Source organism: Entelurus aequoreus, linkage group LG23, assembly GCF_033978785.1.
Source record: "Entelurus aequoreus isolate RoL-2023_Sb linkage group LG23, RoL_Eaeq_v1.1, whole genome shotgun sequence".
NCBI lineage: Eukaryota > Metazoa > Chordata > Actinopteri > Syngnathiformes > Syngnathidae > Entelurus > Entelurus aequoreus.
In genome coordinates, this window is record NC_084753.1 from 14,380,108 (window position 1) to 14,399,697 (window position 19,590).

At 35.1% G+C, this 19,590-nt stretch overlaps 1 protein-coding gene and 1 long non-coding RNA gene across 4 annotated transcripts in view; one reads left to right on the top strand and one right to left on the bottom strand.

The window, feature by feature from the left end:
* Positions 1 to 19,590, top strand: part of LOC133640979 (uncharacterized) — a 118,194-nt gene that overhangs the window by 93,925 nt on the left and 4,679 nt on the right. The window lies entirely within an intron of this gene.
* The window catches only part of kcnk3a (potassium channel, subfamily K, member 3a), a 91,050-nt gene that overhangs the window by 67,406 nt on the left and 4,054 nt on the right, over positions 1 to 19,590 (bottom strand). The window lies entirely within an intron of this gene.

The window sequence follows — 19,590 nt, forward strand, 5'->3', positions numbered from 1 at the left end:
TATTAAAAATTAAAAAAATTAAAAATAAAAAGATAATAAAAAATTTAAAAAAATAAAAACTAGAACAGCCAAATAGCTAAAACTAGTATGCATATATCTAAAAAAAAAAGCCTTATTAAAAAGAAGGGTTTTTAAGCCTTTTTTAAAAATATCCACAGTCTGTGGTGCCCTCAGGTGGTCAGGGAGAGCGTTCCACAGACTGGGAGCGGCGGAGCAGAAAGCCCGGTCTCCCATTGTTCGTAGCTTTGTCCTCGGAGGTTGGAGGAGGTTAACCTGTCCGGAGCGGAGGTGTCGTGTGGAGGATTTGGGGGTGAGTAGTTCTTTAAGGTAGAGGGGGGCATTTCCATGGAGGCACTGGTGGCCTACTGAAAGCTCCAATATCAGTATCTTATCGCAGGTGGAAAAAGTTGTTCAGGTGCATCCCTAATTAGCAAGCTCGCTGTTTGCAGGCGTACACTCCACACTCAAGTAGGTTGTTACTTGACGCATGCTAATTGTTAACACGATGGCTTTTATAGCTAATTTTTCAGTTATACGTATCAGAGTCAAATGACTACTATTAGCATTTTAACATGTTAATGTTAGCATGCGGGTCCTTTAAGCTAATTTTGCAGGTATAAACCTCAAGCTCAAATATTTCGTTATTTCAAGCATGGTAACTATTAGTATGTTAACCTTAGCATTTCAACTCAATTTACGGTTATACACATAAGTTGTATGTTTGGTCACTTGACGTCATCTGCATTCGGCTTTTCAGCATACACATTCTACCGACCTTTTGTTTTATTGTATGTATTTCATACTGTTTTCTGCTTGCAGATATATAATTCTTCTCTCTAAAAATTTGTGTTGCATTCATTTGTGTGGGTGTCTGGAACAAATGAATTGGATTTGCATTATTTCTTGAGGTAAAAATTGCTTCAGTTTTCGTACGATTCGGTCTTCGTCAAACTATTTTGGTACGAATTTGCTGAGTCTTTAGATTACAGCACTGAAATGCAGACTATAGACCCTTAGTGATTATTTATAATTGTATCTTTTGTGTTTCATATATTGTAACTGGAGTAGAAGCTGTGGTCATTAGGCTTACAAAAGTGTGAGCAATTCGTCTGCTCACGTTTAGAAGTCTGTGCTTTGAGGCTTTAGATGTCAGACAAAAAGAGCTTAGTCATTTGTTCCTGGATTCAGTGACACGCAGGCCATTGTTCATTAACTGCACGGATCAAGAGCAGCGTGTATGTCATCCGCCGCTCGTCCTTTTTTAAGGTATCGTGACATTTCAAGGCTACACGGACATCTATTAGAAAGATCTGTTTTCTAATGCAACTGTGCCGTGTCTCTTTGCATGACATCATAGTGAGCGTCCTTCATCGGCAAGGAGGGCATTACCTTGTGCAACATTAGGGGAAGAAAATAATACTGCATTCATGCTATTGCTATACTATTATCCCATTTGGGTCATGTTAGGTTTAACTTGTGTGGCAAATTTATGGATTTTTCTTTGCTGACGGCCATTATGCAAATCGTTTTCAAAAGAAAACAAGTAAATACACTGAAAAGATGCGTTATTGTTTGTGCAATGGCACCATTTTTGGACGAGTTTGCTCACTGTAGGTGCTCCAGCGTCCTTCCATTTACCGTAATGTTTTTTTTTAACCGGAAGTACAAGTGCCGTTCAGTCTTCTAGCCGTCCATTGTGTTTCTACTCTTATGGATTCTTCATTCATCACTCTAAGCAACATTTGTAAGTTTTACAATATAACTAAAACAATTCTTACTGACGAAACCGCCCCATGTGTGATGTCTGTAGGAATGTTACCATGCATATTTGTACGTGCTATCATAATGTAATCAAGCGAGCGTCGTTAGCTTTAGCTAATATGCTAACACATTCACAAGTGGCTCTGTTAGCATTATTAAATTAACAATGGCATTCTTTTTGTATTGTTTCAGTTTGACAAATTTCTCAGTAAATTCACCAAAATGTCACCGTGGACATATTGATTCTGTTTAGCCGATGGGAGAGTGAGCTTCTGCAGCTAGTGAGTCCTTAAAGATGTCTTCTGTTTTGTTTGAGCAGCCGTTTTACTGCCGTGTTACAGACACCGTTTGGAAACAGTTAAAGTATGTAAATAAACATTTATCTTTCTGTGTAAATAACTCATTTCACGACGTATATATCTGCGGCTTATAGTCCGGTGCGGCTAATATATGGGGGGGAAAGGTTTATTCCAAAATTTTGTGGGTGCGGCTTCTATACGGGTGTGCTCTATAGTCCGGAAAAAACGGTAAATCAATTTTCTGTGCACTGCTACTCCACTCTGCTTTCACTATGATGCTGTGATATGTGAACTGCCACAGTCGTTTCTTTATCCTTGGCATTTTAGCCATGTTAGAGCTTTTCTAGTCATTCACATTTTGAACATAAAGGCAGGCCAAAGCAAGTTCAACATTTGAAGTATCCATCATCTTTGCAGCATAAATAGGCGAGTTATATTCCCTGTGCACTCGGCCACTTAGAGTGCTGAGTGAATAATAACAACGATGCTAATGTGAGTAATTACCATTAAAAATGTAAAGCCGCTACCTCGAAAATTTGCAACCGCTATAGCAATCGGTTTGCGCCCGAATCACGGTTAATGAAATTGTAGCATGGACAAAGTTAACATGTTTTATTCATTGATGGTCCCCGTATAGAAGCATTTACAATTACATGCTGCACGTGTTTGCTCTTTCATGGCACGCCTCACATTGACTCACAGATGGGCTTTCATACCTTGCTCATCTGAAGAGCAACAGCCGGCATGAAGAGTGCATCACAGCTCGCATCCATTCGTCTTTTAATGTGACCAAGGAGTCTTGTTTTGTAGCCACAGGAAAATGTTTCACTTGAACCGTATCGACAAGAAGGCCTGACTAAAAAGTCCCAAAAAATCCATAAAAACGCAAATGTGTTCTTCTAATTAGATCTACCAGCTCAAAAAGGAGACAGTTTCATCATTTAATGGCTTCAGAAGTCCAATGAAAGGTCAAAATCGAAATGTTTTTTGTCATTTTCTCTTTTCTGGAAAACATGTCTTAAAAGTCATGCAGAAATGGGAAATCCTCTAAGTATTAAGCTTTTTCGACGGCAAACAAAGTGTGATGATAACCATAGAAACAGGAGCGATGCTGGCATAAATGTCTTGTATCCAAAAACACACATAATGATAAAGTAACAGTATAAAGAAATACAATTCCAGCAGTACCTATAAAACACCACTTGGGGACCATATGGAACTTTCCTGTTCTTTCTCCATTATGTGGCTGTTAGGCCAGGGTTCTTAACCTTTTAGACCTCGGGGCCCAACTTTTTACTACAGAAGTAGTAGAACTTTCCACTCAAATATTGACACGGAATTAGTAATCTTACTCTTGATTTTAATCATGTTCAATAATTATATCTAACCTACTTACAGTTCAACATGATAAACCTTGTCAAATGATATGAAACCATGTCTTAATCACAAAGATTATTATCAGGACTAAGGTCAGGTGGATGACAAAAATAAATACTAATCAAATATACTGCAAAAGAAGGGACTCATAAAAACTGATGAAAAATAAATTCTCATACCTTAACAAATTGCTAAAATGAATAATAATGGAAACAATATTAATAATAGCGGAAATACATTTTAAATAAACTGTTAAAAAAATTAAAGTGCAAATTAAAATACAGCTTCACCACTTAAGTCATAATTTTTGCGCTTAAGAAACTTCTTTATGACTTTATTTCCAGACTTCTTCTGTTTGTTTTGATATCGTCATTACTGCCACAAGTGGTGGATAGTGTATTACAACTGAGTAGTAAACCATACGGATTGTAGCCGATTATAAATGTATTCTGAGTCCATGAGACAAGAAATTAAAATGTTGCCTAAAACGTTACCTGTACTTCACCTATGTAAAATTGGTTTTAAAACAAAAGTTAATCTGCATCGATAAAGGCATTGCGTTCCACTTTGGAGGTTCTGCTTTGTATTAAAATGCAAATTAAGTAGAGTAGCAGTGGAAAAGTCAACACTGATGTTTCAAAACTAAAAGCGCACAAAAAATAAGTGCAACTGGAAAATGCTGCAAAACTTTAAAAAAAATACTACAGTCACATAAACACAGCAAGATTAAAAATAAATGCTGCACATGACAAACACACACAAACCCCCAAAAGCACCTGCATGAGAGAACCGCTGCAAGTCAACTCAGAGCCAGTTACCAAGGTAACTGCTTATTCTGTTAACCTAACGAATAGGGGTGTGGGAAAAAATTGATTCGAATTTCGAATCGCGATTCTCACGTTGTGCAATTCAGAATCGATTTTCATTTTTTTAAAATCTATTTTTTTGAATTTTATTTATTTGTTTATTTTTATTTTTATTTTTATTTTTTTTAAATTAATCAATCCAACAAAACAATACACAGCAATACTATAACAATGCAATCCAATTCCAAAACCAAACCCGACCCAGCAACACTCAGAACTGCAATAAACAGAGCAATTGAGAGGAGACACAAACACGACACAGAACAAAGCAAAAGTAGTGAAACAAAAATGAATATTATCAACAACAGTATCAATATTAGTTACAATTTCAACATAGCAGTGATTAAAAATCCCTCATTGATATTATCATTAGACATTTATAAAAATACAAATAAAGAACATTAGTGTCACAGTGGCTTACACTTGCATCACATCTCATAAGCTTGACAACACACTGTGTCCAATATTTTCACAAAGATAAAATAAGTCATATTTTTGGTTCATTTAATAGTTAAAACAAATTTACATTATTGCAATCAGTTGATAAAACATTGTCCTTTACAACTATAAAAGCTTTTTACAAAAATCTACTACTCTGCTTGCATGTCAGCAGACTGGGGTAGATCCTGCTGAAATCCTATGTATTGAATGAATAAAGAATTGTTTTGAATCGGGAAAATATCGTTTTTGAATCGAGAATCGCGTTGAATCGAGAAAAAAAAATCGATTTTGAATCGAATCGTGACCCCAAGAATCGATATTGAATCGAATCGTGGGACACCCAAAGATTCGCAGCCCTAATAACGAACCACCGCCAAGTTTTCAAAAGCTCTCAGACATGATGTGTCTGGTACTTTGTAATCAGTAGATTCACCCATTCATTTTCCACCGCTTGTGCCTCACGTTAAAACAAAATGGATTCCTGAAGTTTTATGTCAGGAGAGGCTTTTGAGGTAATGTGAATCTTACAAAAACTCACGATTTTATTCCGTTACTTGGGGTGACGTTTCGATTCAGAATTGTTTTTTCGTTTCAAACTTATTGTCCCAATTTATTATTTGGTATATAAATTATTATAAAACATTTTCAAAACAAGTTGTCGGTTACATAAGCTCCTCTTTCCTACTGAAGTAAGTGCAACGATTGTCTTTTTAAAAACTTACTCTTAATACAATAGAATAATAATAAAAATAAAATACAAAAATCAGCAAAAAAGCTTCTTTAAAATACTAAATGGATTCAGAATCAAAATAAAAAAGAATCGCGATTCAGATGTGAATCAATTATTTCCAGCACCCCTAATAGTTAGTTAGATATATTATTATTATTATTATTATTATTATTAATGTTATTATATAAGAATGCTAAGAAAATAAATATATATCTTGTTAGTCAATTAAAAAAACATTTAACAAAGAGAAACATATTATTTAGTTTTTCATTATTGTAATTACAAAATCTGTGCTATATCCTGTTAGCAAAAAGGAATACATATATTTTCTTAACCTTGAATTCAGATATTTACTCTGTTTAGGTCATAATTAAATTGTAGTTATTTGTAAAAAAAATTAAAAAGTTAATATTTTATATTTAATCACTGTAAATATAACTAATATGTGAGCTATTTTAATTCCAATAAGCAAAATAACTAGCCAAAAGGAGCTGAAATGTTATATAATTCCGATTTGAAGAGGAACAGCTCAGATTTTAGTACATAATATTTATAACAATCAATTTGGTCTAACAGAAAGTGCCTAGTTTGGAGAATATATGTATATATATATTTATATATATATTTTTTCATTTATATATATTGTTTACCTTACTTTTGCATTGACTTTACATGTCAAATATAATTAAACTAGATAAACTGTTGCTTTCATTTGCGTTTTTTAGCGATGGGATTGCACTTAAATTAATATAATTGTATTCTGTATCATTCCTCCACCCTTTTTTTTTTTACCTGTGGTTACATGCTGAATTAATAAACTACTGCATTCAAACGAATGCATTGACTGTGTCCTTAAATGTCTCTCACTTCCTCCCAATATTATTTTAGTGTTACTTTTCTTTCTAAAATTGAGTGTTCATACTCACCTTCTCACAGCGTTTATATCAGGGGTCACCAACCTTTTTGAAACCAAGGGCTACTTCTTGGGTACTGATTAATGCGAAGGGCTACCAGTTAGATACACACTTAAATAAATTGCCAGAAGTAGCCAATTTGCTCAATTTACCTTTAACTCTGTTATTATTAATAATTAATGATATTTATCTTTGTGGAAACACTGATCATCTTAATGATTTCTCACAATAAATATATATAGAAACAGATAAATATCAATATGCAACACTTTATTTTTATATTTTCTCTAAGTGCACATTTTTCAAATTTAACATTTTCAAATGATGACTTCTAAGACAGTCTTGTTAAATCACAATATCCCATTTTAACTAGCTAGCCACTAACATTTTTGAACAAATCATGAATTACTTTGCACCATGTTTGTACAAATAATAACTCATGTAAAATACAAAAGTAAACTCTCAAATTTTTAAATCATGTCACACTTTGAACTGGACACCAAATCTGTTATCTGTTTCTTTGTCAGTTAGTGGGAAGCCTGGCATTGCATGCTGTTAACTAGTGTGTTGTACTCTGGTGTGTAACTTGACACTGCAACTCTGAGTGAGTCTTGCAGATGTGCATCAGTGAGGCGTGTTCTGTGTTTGTTCTTGATGAAGTTCATGTCAGAAAAGGCTGATTCACAAAGATAAGATTTTTCCTCATTGTTTGCGGAACCTTCTTAATCTTTTGGACATATTTTCACAGCAATCTGGCCTTGAGCTTAATTATGATAAATGTAAAATGTTAAGGATCGAAAATCTAAAGGGAACGTCCTTTCGAATGGAATGCAAAGTGCCTGTTTTGTGGACAGATGGACCAGTTAACATACTTGGTGTTGTTGTCCCAGAAAATCTGGAAGATCTAGGCTCAGTAAATTATGATAATCGACTAAGAAAGCTGGACAAAATTATTCAATTATGGAAAGGGAAATCCCTAACCTTGTATGGTAAAATGTCTATTGCCAACTCATTAATTATTCCTCAATTTATTTATTTGTTTTTGTCATTACCAGCTCCATCACAAAACTTTTTTAAGATTTATGAGCGGAGGGTCTTCGATTTTGTCTGGAACGGCAAACCAGAAAAGATTAAAAGAAAGGTTTTGTACAAAGAGTATGAATATGGGGGCCTGAAACTTCTCAACCTTGAAGCTATGTGTCTGTCTTTAAAAGCATCAATTGTTCCAAAGATGTATTTAAACATTGAGTGGTACACAAATGTCCTGTTGGACAAAAAACATGTACTGTATCAAAATAAATTGTATCCTTTTTTACAAGTGATCCCCTCCCAGAGAGTCTGCTGGGAAACATGGCGGGGTTCATAAAGGAAACAATCCACTCATAGTGGTGTTTTCAATTTTATGTGCCAAAAAAAAGAGACGATATTTTGCAGCAGTTAATATGGATGAACTCTAATATTGTAATAGATGGAAAGCCTTTCTTTTGGAAAAATATGTTTGAAAGAGGAATCATTTTTGTCAATGATATTATCAATGAGAATGGTAAAATTATGAAGTATGATGAATTTAGAGCTATGTATGGTGATGCTTGCTCAAGCTTTTCATTTTATCAACTAACTGGAGTAATTGGGAAAAGATGGAAACAAATAATTAATTATGGAACTACTAAATTATTAGTTGGTAAACCTCTAATAAGAAATTCTAGTTGGCAAAAAGGAACTAAAATAAATAGAAAAATATATAATTTTTATTTAATAAAGAAATCTTTGAAGGCTGCCTCATACAACACAAAGAGGACTTTTTTGACTGCCCGTTGCCATGGGATGCCATATTCAAACTAATCTATAAAACCACTATCGATGTGCAAAATCGTTATTTTCAAATTAAAATTATTTATAACTTCTTACCCGCAGGGAAAATGTTAAAATTATGGAATATGACAGAGTCAGATGATTGCCGATTTTGTTGTCAGGAGCCTGAATCCACCCTGCATTTGTTTTGGTATTGTCATATTGTGTCTTTGTTTTGAGTGGAAGTTGAAAAAATGTGTTAAGGATTGGTTTGTTTATGAAGCTTAATGTGGTTTCTGTTATTTTAGGAGAGTTCATTGACAATCATGATTTAGTCAATTTAATTATAGTACTCGGTAAAATGTTTATTTTTAAGGCCAAAAACAGATATGCACTTAGTATTACTTTCTTTAAAACATTTATTCAGTATTTTTTAACTTTAGAAAGTTACATGGTTGAAAACGATAATGATGCCAAAAAACATTTAAAAAAAGATGAGAAGTCCTCAAAGGCTTATTTTGAAAGTATAATTATGTTTATAGATTATATGATATCTGTTGTTGTGTTCCCTAATTTGAGTGACCTGGACATAATCTGGACTGTACATAAATGCTTATTTTGAAAATGTAATTTTGTTTATAAATTATATGCAATCTGTTGTGTTCCCTAATTTTTTTCTGTGTACATGAATGAAGGTGTGTGTTGCTGAGTCCGACTTGGACATTATCTGGACTGGGCCTGGTTTAAAAAACCCTTTAAACAAATCTAATTTCATTGACAACCTGGTCTGTTGAAGATAAGGCCCTTTTTTAAAAAATAAAATAAAATAAGATAAATAAATAAAAAACATTTTCTTGGATAAAAAAGAAAGTAAAACAATATAAAAATAATTACATAAAAAATAGTAATTAATGAAAATGTTAGTGGACCAGCAGCCTATACAATCATGTGTGCTTCAGGGACTGTGTCCCTTGCAGATGTGTTGTCTATGTTGTGGGAACCAGAATATTGGTAGCAGAAAGAAATAACCCCTTTTGTGTGAGTGGGTGTGGATGAGTGTGCATGGGGGAGGTTGTTTGGGTTGATGCACTGATTGAAAGTGTATCTTGTGTTTTTTCTGTGTAGATTTAATTATTATTATTTTTATTTTTTTTTTTAATTTATTTAATTTTAAAAAATTTTTTTTTTTTTTTTTTTTTTTTTCAGAACAGGCCCGCGGGCGACTCATCTAGTCCTTACGGGCGACCTGGTGCCCGCGGGCACCGCGTTGGTGACCCCTGGTTTATATCATTACAACATCTTTAATGCGCAGCATTTTCCTGTTGCATTTTCCCCAAAAAAATCATATTGAAAGAAACTCTCATACAAGCACCATGACTGTGAGCGCTTTGAGTATCTAATAATAGAAAAGCGCGATATAAAATCTAATCTATTATTATTATTATTATTATTATAAGTCACGTGGCGGTCGAACATGTGCCACCTCTGGCCGCGCTTCCCCCCCTTGGAAGACGTCAGCCAATTGTTTCCTTAAACAGGCGAGCCTCCCTCGCCCTCAGTGTTTATCACCTGAACTTCTCCACCACACATGGAGATGCCATCTTAAGAGCGCTTTCCTGCTCAAACCTAATTTATTTTCCCGGCACGGCCTGGACACTAAAGCACACGCTGAGGCTCCCCGCTACGCTTGCCCCAGTGGAAAGCCATGACTGATCGGGTCCTCTCCTCCTCTCTTTACTTACGGGACATTCCATTCTGCTGGGTGGTAGGAAATATTCCACTCGAAGCTTCCAAGCTCCCACCTCAAAGGGTTCTGGTTCAAAGCACGCAAAAACAAACATGGCTGATTATCACAATAGGCCCAGGAACTTTAACTTTAACTTTTGATAATTTTAATAGTTTCCCGGACTGATTTATTCCACGCATTGATTGCTGTTTCCATAGCTGCGCACGTCTGTGTTCCTCCTTCCGGAATCAAACGCGAGTGTGCTTTCTAATCATGGCAGACTTGGTAACAGACAACGAAGATGACTATTTTTGGACAAATGAGGATTTACAACAAGATATGTCCGATAATGGCTTTTTTGCCGATATCCGATATTCCGATATTGTCCAACTCTTAATTACCGATTCCGATTTCAACCGATACCGATATATACAGTCGTGGAATTAACACATCATTATGCCTAATTTTGTTGTGATGCCCCGCTGGATGCATTAAACAATGTAACAAGGTTTTCCAAAATAAATCAACTCAAGTTATGGAAAAAAATGCCAACATGGCACTGCCATATTTATTATTGAAGTCACAAAGTGCATTCTTTTTTTTAACATGCCTCAAAACAGCAGCTTGGAATTTGGGACATGCTCTCCCTGAGAGAGCATTAGGAGGTTGAGGTGGGGGAGTATAGCGGGGGTGTATATTGTAGTGTCCCGGAAGAGTTACTGCTGCAAGGGGTTCTGGGTATTTGTCCTGTTGTGTTTATGTTGTGTTACGGTGCGGATGTTCTCCCGAAATGTGTTTGTCATTCTTGTTTGGTGTGGGTTCACAGTGTGGCGCATATTTGTAACAGTGTTAAAGTTTTTTATACATCCACCCTCAGTGTGACCTGTATGGCTGTTGACCAAGTGTGCCTTGCATCCACTTGTGTGTGTGAAAAGCCGTAAATATTATGTGGCTGGGCCGGCACGCAAAGGCAGCGCCTTTAAGGTTTATTGTCGCTCTATACTTCTCCCTACGTCCGTGTACACAGCGGCGTTTTAAAAAAGCATAAATTTTACTTTTTGAAACCGATACCGATAATTTTGAAACCGATACCGATAATTTCCGATATTACATTTTAAAGGCATTTGTCGGCATCTCTATTTACAACCTTATCTTTTTTTGAAGCTGAATATACTGCTGCTTATAGAAGCAAGCACGAAGGAAGAGTGAAACGTTGGAGCAGACGAAAGCTGGGAGAGGGGGATGAAAGTGATTTTGAGGCTATTAATATGGAACTTGGAGCCAAGCTATTTCGACATAAATGGATTGCTTACCCAAAATCAACTGGAAACGTGCCTGGCCAGCTGGACCAGGCGAACAACTGTCCATTGAGTGAGTCACTTTAATATCGATCGTGATACACGCAGCACGTCATGCGCGTTATTACAGCTACAGTACATACGCTGTCTGGCTAGCTGTGTACAAACAAAACATGAAATATGGGCTAGTACTTTACAGATACTGTAATATGATTGTTCATGTTTTTCAGTTAGTACAAATTGGTGTCGTACCGCACGCAGTGTTGTGCATTACAAACTTAAACATGTTTCGTGTTGATGTAGAAACTAGCTTATTTAGAATAGAATAGAATAGAATAGAAAGTACTTTATTGATCCCTGGGGGAAATTCAGCCCCAATTTCTTGCCGTAGTTAGCTTTTACGGCTAATACAGAAGCATGCCGATGTGTTACTACGTTAGAAAAAAAGTTCCTCAGTGTTCGCTCTTACGATAACAATGTTTCTACAGCTTGGTTATTATACAGTTTACGAAACGTAGTTGAAGTATTGTTGACGGTTTTTAACTGTATTTTTAAAGTGATTTAGAGGTAGAATAGATTGCTCCCATTAAATGCATTGCTAACCACCTAGAACGAGACGATTTTTATGTTAAAAAGCGAAAAAAAACAAAAAGCTTTTGTCCTCTTGTCTCTCATAAGGTAACGATAGGCAAAATTCCCCCCAAAAAAGTGCAGTTATCAGCACGAAGCATTCACACTTTTATTTTGTAGTATGGGATGTTAGAAAAAGGCTTGATCAAGTCAAATTACTCAAACAAACAACAATGGTTGGTATGATTAATAGGGGTGTCAAAAAAAAATCTATTTTTGAATGAATTGCGATTCTTATTTGTAACGATTCTTGATCAATTGAAAAAATATATATATATATTTTTTTTTTATCTGTTCTTTTCAATTAAAATCATATTGTTAATGCAGGCCTCGAATTTTAGCTTTTTAAGGTCAAGGCAAGTGTTGCCTTAAAGGAGGGCTCATATTTTAGGGCATCAAGGCAAGTTAGAAGGGCACCAAGGCAAACATTATTTTCTTTCGAGGCAGGGGCTCCAAAGCATGCATGTATGTATGTATGTATGTATATATATATATATATATATATATATATATATATATATATATATATATATAGATATATATATATATATATATATATATAGATATATATAGATATATATAAATATATATAGATATATATATATATAGATATATATATATATATATATATATATATATATATATATATATATATATATATATATATATAGATATATATATATATATCTATAGATATATATATATATATATATATATATATATATATATATATATATATATATATATATATATATATATACAATACCGTTCAAAAGTTTGGGGTCACCCAAACAATTTTGTGGAATAGCCTTCATTTCTAAGAACAAGAATAGACTGTCGAGTTTCAGATGAAAGTTCTCTTTTTCTGGCCATTTTGAGCGTTTAATTGACCCCACAAATGTGATGCTCCAGAAACTCAATCTGCTCAAAGGAAGGTCAGTTTTGTAGCTTCTGTAACGAGCTAAACTGTTTTCAGATGTGTGAACATGATTGCACAAGGGTTTTCTAATCATCAATTAGCCTTCTGAGCCAATGAGCAAACACATTGTACCATTAGAACACTAGAGTGATAGTTTCTGGAAATGGGCCTCTATACACCTATGTAGATATTGCACCAAAAACCAGACATTTGCAGCTAGAATAGTCATTTACCACATTAGCAATGTATAGAGTGTATTTCTTTAAAGTTAAGACTAGTTTAAAGTTATCTTCATTGAAAAGTACAGTGCTTTTCCTTCAAAAATAAGGACATTTCAATGTGACCCCAAACCTTTGAACGGTAGTGTGTATATATATTGTATATATGTATATATATACATACATATATATATATATATATATAAATAAAAAATGTTGAAAGATGGCACCTAATGGCCATAAGATGTAACTACACTTTTTGTATGAGAGCTAGGGCTGCCAATTATGGCCAGAGTAATAGTTAAGATTATTGTTATCAATATTGAAATCATGATTACTGATTGTTAGGTAAAGCAGTGTTGGGGTGTGAATGTAATGCCATCATGTTATTTGTAATGTCTAATGAAAAGACTATAGATAAACGTTATCCATATATCTAAAGACAAATATTCATTTTTTTAAAATTTTTTAATATCAACTTGACAGCTTTTTGTCATTAAATGATCCCTTTATCTCTATTTTTAAATTTTGATAGAGGGAGGTTTTTTAAAATGATTTATTTAAGTTATGTACATTTATATGTACATGTAGATGCTGTATCGGGACAGATCCATTAAGAGTTTGAGCAGAAATATGTCGTTGAGGAATTAACTATACACAATAAAACATTAACAACGTGCCATGTCACATGAATGGTTTTTGAAGTAATACCCTTGTGACATGAAAAAAACACAAGTAATGTAAAAAAGCAAACTGGTGTTTACTTTTTGATATCAAAATAAAACACAAAGCAGTTTGGCTAATGAAAGTAAAGTCAAATAAACAAGCTTTGTTCTTCTCCAACGCCTCCTATCAGTACAACAGTTTGGCCAACAAAAATAAAGAGGAGTGACAACACCCACGTCCAATACACAATCTTCACAGCCTGCGTTCAATTCGATGAGATGACAAAACCTTTTAGCTTGTATTGATGTTATTTGAACACTGATACAGTTTGCAGTTAAATAAAGGACGAGTGAACATCCCTGTCAACAAACTAAATACTTTATAAACAAGTTGTGATAACGTTCACGACACAGCACCTCCTGCATGTGTCCTCACCTCATTAACTCTCAGTCACAGCAGCTGATGGACGCTGTATTGAGAAAATAAAAGCAACATCAAATAGTTTTCTCCTTTGCTGTATACTTTTAGTGTGGGGACAAGTGTGTCTGCCTCCAATATTGTCCACACCTGTCTCCATCTAAACACAGCAGTGCGCTCTTAAATGCACGCCGGGAAGCGAGGGAAAATTACGTTAAACCAAATATGTCCGGAGCAAAGTCTGTGTCGTTAGTCCGCCATGATTATCAAGCCAAACGACGCTAATGCGCATGCGCCTGACTTCGTGTTGCCTAAAATGCATTAATAAATGAAGTTTTTTTGGTCATTAAAAAATTAGACGGTGTTACTAACCGTCTGGAATTTTATCGCAAATTATCATTACACCGTTAACTGTTATAGCCCTCGTCCATTTACAAGTAAAAAGTCAAGGGCAGTCACGGCATTTTCTTGCCGCCGATGTTGGTAAATTTTTTAGGGCATTACGGCAAATGACGAGGGCGGTCATGGCAGTTGCTGCGGTTAAATTTGAGCCCTAGTATTGTAGACGCCCATGTATGCTGTACAGTAATACAAACATTTTTCAAAGCTGTTTGTCTATTTTATGGAGGAATGAAAGTAATCATAAAACTGCCACCAAATGTTATTAAAAAAAAGTATTGATTATGAATCAAGAATAGCTTTGAATCTAGAATCCATTCTGAATCGAATCGTTACCCCCAAGAATCGACTTGAATTGTGTGGTGCCCAAAGATTCACAGCCCTAAGGACTAACACTAACTTGCATACAGTGTTAGATGGTAATTGGCGACATATAGTGGCCACACTAATTTATGAAATTAAGCTCAAGACGCAGTAGGTTGAATGATGCTGACACATTTGTTACTGGATACTTTCTAATACGCTTCTGCCTTGGAGACTTTGTATGTGTGAGTAATATGCAACTGTAATTATTTCATACTTGTTTATATTGAAAAATGCGCTTATACACATGTACTTATATATTTTTTATATCTTTTTTTGTATTAAAGCAACAAAACTTAATGGGTTTTTGTAGTAGTTTAAGCTCAGAAACAGTCGCACTGTGCTTAAGAACAACCATCTTGACAGCAGACTATGGCAGCTTGAGCTTGAGTGTGATCCATGAGGCCGATAAATAAGAGGAACAGTCGGGCTCTGGTGTTGTCATTAATATGTAATGGCAGTTGGAGCGGCAACAACTGTGTTTGCAGCAGCTGCAGGGTTTCACGGTTACAGAAGACCCGGGTTGGGTTAGTGTGCAATTAAGTCGCACGACTCTGATTGGGTTACAGGCCACAGGTCAGTGCTGCTCTCTGAACAACAGAGGACAGCATAGATACAGTAGGACAGGGCTATTCAACTACAACATGAAGACGGCCGCAGTTTCGAGAGCCGAAGAGCTCAAGGGCTGGACATGGAAATTTGGATGTTTCATCAAAAAGGGCCTCCGCAGGTCCCTGGAGACTGTGTTTACTTAATTGCAAAGTAAACACATCAGCTCTCACATTGCACTGTCAATAAATTAATTGTTCTGCCCTCGCGACTCGTTTCCAGCGTGTGTAGCTAGACAGATAATTAACAATATGAAGAAACAGAAGCTGCAGAAGTTTTGTGGAGATTGATGTTCCTTCTTTGGAATTATTTCCCTTCCTTTGTTTTTTCTTTACACTTCTTCCTTAATTTAGGTTTGTAAGACTGAAAATATAAACATAAGGTAAACTTTACAAAAGTATAACGTCCATTGTGTATTTTACACAAATAAAAATAGGTTTAGTGTTAATACATTCACACAATAAACTACAGATGTTTACGCTTATAGGAATTAAACATGATCTACGTCAAACATTGCTCACAATGTATGGGGTAGTGTTGAGTGTTGTCCCAATACAAATATTTTGGTACCGGTACGAAAATGTATTTCGATACTTTTCGATACTTTTCTAAATAAAGGGGAAAACACAAAATGGCATTATTGGCTTTATTTTAACAAAAAATCTTACGGTACATTAAACATATGTTTCTTATTGCAATTTTGTCCTTAAATAAAATTGTGAACATACAAGACACCTTTTTTTAATTATTAAGTAAGCAAACAAAGGCTCCTAATTAGTCTGCTGACATATGCAGTTACATATTGTGTCATTTTTCATTCTATTATTTTGTCAACATTATAAAGGACAGGCTGTAAAAATTGATTATTAATCTATTTGTCCATTTACTCTTAATATCTGGTTATTTTAGGTTTCAACATGTTCTATCTACACTTCTGTTAAAATGTAATATTCACTTATTCTTCTGTTGTTTGGATACCTTACATTAGTTTTGGATGATACCACAAATTTGGGTATCAATCCGATAGCAAGTTGTTACAGGATCATACATTGGTCATATTCAAAGTCCTCATGTGTCCAGGGACATATTTGCTGAGTTTATAAACATAATACAAATAAATAAAAAAAACGGATAAAGATTTTGTGATGCTAAAAAATATTGATGTAATCATAGTAGTATCGACTAGATACGCCCCTGTACTTGGTATCATTACAGTGGATGTCAGGTGTAGATCCACCAATGACATTTGTTGACATTGTGACGCCGGTGAGCTACGGTGTGTAGTTGAACATGTTTAGCTATTCCTCGTCCTGCAGGGATGATACTTACGTACTTTTTAGAGGCGGTATAGCACCGAATATGATTAATTAGTATCGCTGTACTATACTAGTAGCGGTATACCGTACAACCCTAGTATGGGACTCATCACAAGGAAACCTAAGGTGTAGCATTATTGCCCTCCACTGGTCAAATTTAGTTCTACATGTATTAAACAACACAACCACGAATACAAAAGACATCGCAAAGTCAGCAATATTAATTAAAAAAACAACTAAATATATTTATGCACGATATGTACTTGCAAAAATCTGACAAAGTTTCGTGATCAAGCTTACTCGTGTGGATTTCTCCCGTTGTTCAACTTGTTGCTGCTTGTCTAGAACACTGTGTCCATCGCTTAAAAAGTCTGACAGGAAACAATGACTGGAGCACTAGTTGGGGGCAGTATGTTCATACTTTGTTGTCCAGTCGTTGTTAAAAATCAGATTTTCGCAATTTATTTAGATTTTGGGAGGGGGTTGAATGAGTAGTCTTCTTCTACTCACACCACTGCTGCTTCATTGTGACACATATGCCTCGCTGTTGCCCCCTGCGGGGTGGCGGGAGTACTGCATACATGAGCCGCCCTTGTTTGAAAGGTTTCATTAAGCTTATTTGGGCGATGTTCGGCGGGCCAAATGAAAAGTAAAAAAAACAAAGCTAAATACCCCAGTAGAATATTCCTAGTTTTGAGTGGAATGTATTGCAAATCAACTAAAAGCAGGTTCAAATCAAATATGATGTTTCCTAAAAAAAAAAAAAAAGAGTAGGAGATCCGTAAAAGAAGCAACATGAACATTACCGTATCGTCTAATGACAACTTTTGTTCCAAATACAAAGCAGCCATCTTTTTTTTTTCTTCTTACATTTAAAGAGGCACTGCAGCTGCAGCGCAATATTTGACTTTAAGGTGACCCACAGCGCTGCATTTTCAGCAAAACGCTCCCAGCTTCAAAAGCTCTGACGTAGAACAATGTTGTCTATTTATAAAGGTGTCCTCTCGGCTCCGTTTGTGTGAGGCCTCAATGACACACAGCAACAGATTCGCGTGATAGTTCAAGTAACTCTTCTGTTGATTCTAGTAGCACATGTCGTCACATGATTGTTCTCCCCACTAATTGCTCACCACTCAATAACATTTACTGTATCACTTTCTTTTTTTTTTACCGAGTCAGAACAAAGTACAGCTTAACAAAATCGCCAATGCATTAAAAAAACTATTTTATTAAGCAAAATAAGGTTAAGCAATTTAGCATCAAATCACAACGTTCATGTATTTGGCCATGATTTCCAAGGGTCCCAAAACATCTAATAAAAAATGGTTATTAAAGTTTTCCTCTATTCAAAATATATTTTTTAATCAGTTTTTGCTTTAATTTGTGTGCTTGAAAATATATTGGTACCTCAAATTAAAAGTGCACCAACTAAGATGATTACAATTGATGCTTTTATTTGTTTCTGTATTGTGTAGTTATATCTATATGCTTTTCTTTCTTTTCTTTCTTTCTTTCTTTAGTTTATTTCGAACATGAACACACTTACATCTTAATACGTCACACAATTTCATATCATTTCATTTTACATCATGCCCGAAAAGGAGTAGGAAGAAGCAAAGCTTATTTAATCCTACCCCTTTCCCACTTCAAAGCGTTTACAATGATATAGAATCATTTACTGACCTTTTTATATAATAAAATAACATCTATGAATTAGTATACACAACAGTTTTATAATATGTAATTAATTAATTCAGTCATTATTAACATACTGAGATGAAGAATATCTTATTTTTAATAAGGTTAGAAGTATTTCTCATAATTCTTCTTCTTTGTACTTTGTAAGCACTATTATTTTGAACAACCTCTTAAACTGGATCATATCAGTACAATTTTTAACTTCTTTACTTAATCCATTCATAATTTACTTGTAATTGTATTGAGTTTGTGGACCCCAGGAAGACTAGTGGGTTGTTGTGGCAACCAGCTAATGGGAATCCTTAATAAAAATCAAAAAATTAAGGTTGGGTATCAAATCCGGTACTTATTTTGGCACCGACAAAATTCCGCCAGCCCTACTGGACACCGATTCACATAAAATCCAATGACTTTGCCACTTGGCGATCACTCCAGCAGCACTGAGAGTGGACTCAGCCAAACTACCTCTCAGTAATGTTGCAAAAAGTTGAATGTTGCAGAAAGTGAGTTCAAAAAGCTCCAACGTAAGTCAAGTAAGGCGCCACTTTTCCAAAAATGCACTAGCTTGATGCTAATATACATTGGCTTTTCTATTGACATGCTGCTGATTAGCATTACCAATTTTAAATGGCGATTTCAACGCCTCCAAGTTTGTCAATGAAAACTACAAATAATATGCACGTTACAATCAAACAGCTGATGCGTAATAAGCACAATTTTTACAGTATTAACACTTTTTTGGGTGCAACTAAAACCAAGAAAACCCACCATAAACTATACACTACTGCCATCTAACGTCTTGCACTTGCAACCGTAACTGCAACTTAATGTCATACCTACATACTCAGAAATGTTATAATACTCAAAAGTACCAAAATTATCGATTCCCAGGTACCGGGAATCGGTACCGCATTGGTTCAAATGTGAACAGTACCCATCCCTAGCGCCAACTTAATGCGTGTAACATTTTAGTTGCAAGCATTCCCGCCATTATTGACGTAGCAAATCCCACAGTAAACCCTGTTTACATCCGGTTTTACTCGCTAGCCTTAGCTCATAGCTAGAGATCGAATCAAATTTGTTTTTCCAACTATGGGAAGGAAGAAAGTCAGAGTGACGGACGGTGTTCAAGAAAAAGTGGATGGTTTTCAT